This window comes from Grus americana, chromosome 21, assembly GCF_028858705.1.
Source record: "Grus americana isolate bGruAme1 chromosome 21, bGruAme1.mat, whole genome shotgun sequence".
Taxonomy (NCBI): domain Eukaryota; kingdom Metazoa; phylum Chordata; class Aves; order Gruiformes; family Gruidae; genus Grus; species Grus americana.
In genome coordinates, this window is record NC_072872.1 from 2,161,513 (window position 1) to 2,167,512 (window position 6,000).

Here is a 6,000-nt window from a genome sequence, read left to right on the forward strand (position 1 = left end):
ATCCCAGCTATAAATAATGAAGCGCTGATTAGCCCTTTCCTATTTGGACAGGGAGGAAAAGGGATGGGAAATGGCGCTATTTCTGAAGGCAGAAACTATCTGGCAATTAAATAACGGTGACCACCCCTAGCGATGCTAATAATAACGCCCTGGATTTATTTTGGCTCTCGCTTGCTTCACCCAAACATGGGCTGGAGCGGGGGCTGAGGAATCTGGACTCTCAGGTTTGATTCTTTTTTTTTTTTTACACCGTTTTTTACCTTCCCTTCGTTCACATCCTTCACTCGCAAACCTCAGTGACTGTCTCAGGACTGCCTCTACATCTGCTTAGGGTTTTTCTGAATATTAATTTTCCTGGATTTGGTTATATAGATTGGAGCTTTATTAGTCTGACACTGGTGGAAAGTTGTTTTTCCCTTGGGTCTGTCTTCAAAGGAACCAGTTTTTAGCCAAGCCAAACCAAACTCAGCAGCCTCGCCAGCGAACACGCGCGGCGCTGGGTTACGGCGGACAAGCGATGCTCCCCCAGGCTGCCGCGCGGCACCGCTGAGTCACGCTTTGCGTATTTGAACGAATCCCCCTCCGAAACAAAGGAGCAAAAATCCTTTGGCTTAACGTCTGTAAAACACCCTGGCCCTCAAAAACGCCCCACTCAACACGGCGGAGCTCTCCTTGGCTCCAATTTTCCGGCATCGCGGTGACGCAGCATCTCCCCCAAAGCCACCGGCGATCTCGGCATCCCTCCCTCACCCCCAGCCTGCTCTTTGCTGACCTCAGAGGTGGAAAAAGGTGATGTGTTCACCCCGGACTCTGCAGTAACAAGAGGCAGCTTCTTTCGGAGGCTGAAGTTTAACGCCCCGCAAGCTTCGGCGGTTAAACCGGGATCAGCGTCACTCAGCTGGGGCTCTTACCCTCGCGCTGCAGTGTGCTGCCTGAAAAAGGGCATTTGGGCAAACCGGGCTGCTGGAATAAGCGGAATTTTTAGCAGTGCCTCCCCTAAAATGGTTGGGTTTTAACCTGGATCCCTGTGATGGTGCACGAGCGTCAGCGGGGCGATGGGATTAGCAGCTGATGAATTGTTGTAACGAGCCCCACCGCATCCCGGATGCATTTTGGGCCGGCAAAGCATTTCCACCTCCAATCCACCCTTTTCCCCCCGCACCCTCCCACGGTTGCACCAACATCGAGGCTGTTTCTTGAGAAATCGGAGCAGAAACCATCCCCGCCTGCCCGGGCCCTGCAAAACAGGCATGTGGGAAGACGGGCAAAAAGGTGCCGGCTGCCCCGGTGACTCCTCCGGTGACTCAGACCCCGCCGAACGTGCCCGGTCGGTGCACAAAGACGCGAAGGCTGCGCCTCTTTGCACATCGCCGAGGTGTCGCTCGGTGGAGAAAGGGACGGGTTAGTCACCGGGGCTGTCGTTTCAAGCCGTATAAGGGAAGCCCTTGGATCGTGTCGGGAATTGCATCGGTCATCACGTCACGCTGCGGAAACAGAAAATATTTGGCAGGTTGGCTGCTATCGATAGTGGGGGAGGAATGAGTTACCTCAGCAGTTACAAAACCAGAAATTCTTCCTCCTCGCAGGTTCCTTATCGCCTTTAAAGGAGGTTTCTCTTCCTCAAATATTTCCCCCCCCCCCATATTTTCTACAAATTCTATCAGCTCATGGGAAATAGGAGCTACTGCTCCAATCCAGCACCTTCTCCCGTTGCAGGTGTGTTCCTTTGCTCGGGTCGCTTTTTTCAGAGATAAAAATCTCAATTTTGCCACCTTTGGGGTTTTTACGTGTGTCAGCAAGGCAAGGCAGAGTTCAGGCACGCGGAGGGACGCCGCTCGCGTGCTGCCCCAGAGCTACATCCGTCCCCAGCCCCGCAGCAGAGCGCTGGGGATGCGAAGGACGGCCCCGGGGTTGGTTGACTTCAGCGCATCCCCCATCCCCTCCCACCTGGGCTGGGGACGATCTTCCCTCTGGAGATCGTGGAAATATTTTGGAAACCAAAAGCTTCTGCAGCAGGTTCAAGCCAAAAAGGTGAGTGAACTCCGGAGGCAGGGATGCAGCGAGAGATAAAGATGCTGAGAGGCACCGCGAAGCATCTGCTGACTCGGAGCGGTTGAGACACGCCGTAGTATTTCCTCGGAGACTGTGGCAATATTCATTGCTCCCTTAGTAACCAAATATTTGCATCTGTATTGAGTATAGCGGCAAATATGCATCGATAAGCCCGTACAGGCTGCTGCAGGTGTGTTTTAGGACACGGTGATTGCTTTGGCAGCTCGTTGAGGATAATTGCAGGATGCTGCGTCGTTAATCTGGGCAAGCCCAAGTGCACGGTTTCAATCCCGTCGTGGCTAAGCTTTTCGTTCTGCAGGTAGCAGGTAGGCCCTAGGCTGATTAATTTAAATGTGGAACAACTTTCAAAGATTTTTGTTGGCTTTTGGGAAAAGATACAATATGATACGATCTCTTTGTCGCTGTACCCCCACACCGTGTAACCCGCGCTGGGCTCGGCGCTGGGTTGAGCGGCGTTCAAAGCTCAGAGCACAGAAGATGGTTGTTGGGATGTATTTTTAGCTCCCTAACTAAATCCCTCTTCCAGAAACCATTAGCTGAGTATTTTCATTCCTTGGACTGCGGGGTTTTTAGCCCGATGCGTTTTGCACAACACAGGATGAAGAAAAGCTTCCTGGTGGGAGCTGGCGATGGGAATCTGGGATGTAGCTGGCTCGGGCCCCCCGCGCGGCTCTGGGGCTGGCTCCGCTCCGAGCACCCCGCTCCCCGGGCAGGCATTCCGTCCCTCCCCTCCCCTCCTTCTCCACCGGCACGGGACAACGGGATCTGCCATACAGAGGGAACCCTGCGTGCCATCGCGCCCTGGACCGCTCCGGCCCTCTGCCTCCCATCCCGAACCTGGAGGGATGCTCGCGGCGGCCGCAAGAAAACTCGGTGTCAGCGGAGTGAGTCAACGAGCCAAAGCTTGCGGAGCGGCTCCCCAATTTCCCAATGTCCTGGGGTGTTTCTGAGGGAGAGGTCCTTGGGTGGAACGCCTTGACAGCTAGACGCCCGGTTTTCAATGCTTCCCAGCCCGCAATGCAGCCCGGCGGCCTGTAGCCAGTAAATACCTTTCCGCTGCGCCAGCTGACGCAGTCACCGAGCTCGTGGTATCAAAGCTGCTTACAGCAAGCAAAATACGGACCGAGGGAAGAGAAATATTAATGACCCGGCACTCGGGAGATGCACCTTTAATGTCTGATCTCATCATTGGGGAATTAGTTTTTTGTCATCAAATATTAGGAATAATTAAAGGATAGCGCTGGGTTTAGAATGCGCTCATATTTGTTCATTAAATCAGATTAAAAAAACGGCCCGGGAGAAGCTGCAGGGCTCAAACGCCCGAAGAACGGCTGGTGGGGCGTCCCGACACGCAGATGCTCAGCCGCCAGGACGATGTGGCAAGCACCAACGCCGACGCGAGGGCTAACCAGAGACACCGACGCAACACAAGCATCGCAAACACCCATTAGGGGCTGAAAATCAGATTTGATCACCTGGCACACGTGCTGTCCTGGGGCGCTGGATTTGGCTTTCATTGCTACCCAAGGCTGTAATTTGGGTTCAAGCCCCAGAGGACTTTGAGCTTCGCAGGAGCATCCCAAGCCCTTTCCCGTCCCAATTTCCCCATCTCGGGGTGAGGACAGCGCTCGCTCGCCCCCCGGGGCAAACGCCGAGGGTTACTGAGGTCGGTCCTGTTGCCACAGCACTTGGGAAAGAGCAAGCGCTAAGCGGGATTATTATTAATAACAGTAATTACTGGGTTTATCATCATTATGTAAAGATCTCGACATCAAAATGATTCGAACCCAACAGCCCATTAATCGGTGGGTATCCCTGGCTGCCCTGCCCGCCGCCTCCTTCCCCAAATTACAGCATCTCTTTTATTCCTCTCTCGCCTCCTCCAGCCCCCATGGTGGGGAAAGACACAAAAGACGCCGGACCCGACGTCGCTGGCAAGACCAGCCAAGACTAAACATGATGTTCTTGATATTTTTGTATTTTTTTTATAAAAAAGCCCAGCCTCTCTACGTATATATCAAAGCTGAACTGAAGCCACAAACGGCTTAATTTTTGCAATTTCTGCTCAATACCTGCCCTTTTCTGGATCACACACCTTCCCCGGCAGAGAAAGGCCGTAGGGAGGGCGTTATCCCGCTCCTCCAGTGGCATGAGACCAATGCGAAAAATAATCAACGTATTCCCCCTGCGGAGCAAGTCGGGGTTCATCGCAGCGGCCCCGAAAGCAGGGCTGGGCTCTCTACATCGAAATCATTTCTCCTGCTGCTCCGGGGTCCCCCCCGGCCGTTCGCAGGTCACCGAGGACTCGCTGGAGGCTTGCACCAGGGTTTGGCTGGAGTTCGCTCACAGCTCGGGCTTGGTTATGATTCACCCTGAAGCGGTTTAGGTGAGTCAGGCAGAGGAGCATTGGGGCAGCGGCACGTTTCCAGATGGAAGCCCCTGTTTTTTTGGAGCGGGAAATCCATCGCGAGGTGCCTGATGCTCCCGGGGTGGTGTAGGAAGGGGCAGGAGAGGGAATTAGGCAACGGGGAACGTGTCCGATCCCTCCTGGGTCCGTGGTAACGGTGGGACAAAGGGAAAAAAAACCGCTGCGGAGCAGGAGAGGTTTGGAGAGAGGCTCTAACTCCCACTTCAGTCTGGGACCTGCAGCGGCAGAGCCTGGACGCAGGGAACAGCGCCGAGCACGGGATTATCCTGCTCTAATAAAAGCTTAATAAGCACCGTGAAAATAAATAGAATCTTTCCAGAGGCAGCGGCCAGACCTCTTGGCACACCTCAGCGGGCTGAGAGCTGCGTTCCCCATCCCGGTCTCCGGGGATTCTCTCTCTGGGGGGGCGATGCCCGGGGTCTCAGTGTTAAAACGCGGCGCAAGGGCTTCCCCTCGACACGTCGTTTGCCCCATTTTATTTTTAGTTTTAGCTAACCAGCGGGATCGGTCCTGCCAAAAGAATCCACAAATGGGGGGGTTTAACCGTGATTTTTTTTTTTCCCCCTCTTGGAAACCGGAGTAACTATTCCTGGAGGTTCAGGCAGTTGCGGCTGCTTCTCCCAGGAACTTCGTGTACCGCGGGGAACATCCCTACAGTGATTTTTGCACTTGATTCGCTCGAGCATCTTTTCCAGCGGTCCCTGCAAGCTGCGCAGCTTGTTTTTCCCCGTGCCCTCAATTCTGTACGTGTGAGCTGTGAATCATCCCTGCTTGGGGTGATAACGTGGCCGGGCTGCGCCCCAGCCACGTGCAGCAGACAAGTCAAGGCCAATCTTGATTTTCTTATCCGGAGCCGGGCAAGGAGCAGAAACGGGACCCAAGGGGCGGCTTCTAAAAAAGCTCGCGTGGACCACGGGAGGGCTCCTGAGACGCGCCGGCAGGGTGGCCGTTCTCCGGAGCAGCTAAAAACTTCCCAGGTTTCACTTGTGAATTTAAAGGCGATTTGGGAGCACGGACTCGGTGCTTTTTGTACTCATTTACGTCGCTTACCTGCTCGGAGGATGTCCGATCTAGTCCTCGAGCTTGACGGGGTGTAAATCGGTAAGGAATAACCCTGAACTGAAACCAGGGCTGGCCCGAGCGGCAAGGCTGAGGCAGGGAGGGAATTTTGCAGAAAATTTGCTTTATTGTCGCAGGCAGACGGCAATGCTGGCGCAACGGTGCCCGCTGTTTGCAGAGCGGGTGCTGCAAGGGTTATTCCCGCAACGGGGATGGAAAGAGCCAGGCTGGCAGAGCCTGGTGTGAGCTTCCCAAAGGAAAAGGCGCTCAGCAGCCAAAAGAAACGCGTGGGACTCGACAGAGCTTCGTGCAGGCGAGGGACGGCGCCGGTGCGGTGTCCATGCGGCAGCCGGTGACGCTGAGAGCGAGACGGGAGAAGATGAGGTTTGCAGCGGCAGGAGCTGATGAGGAGCGACTGATAATTCAGCTAACGATGCTGC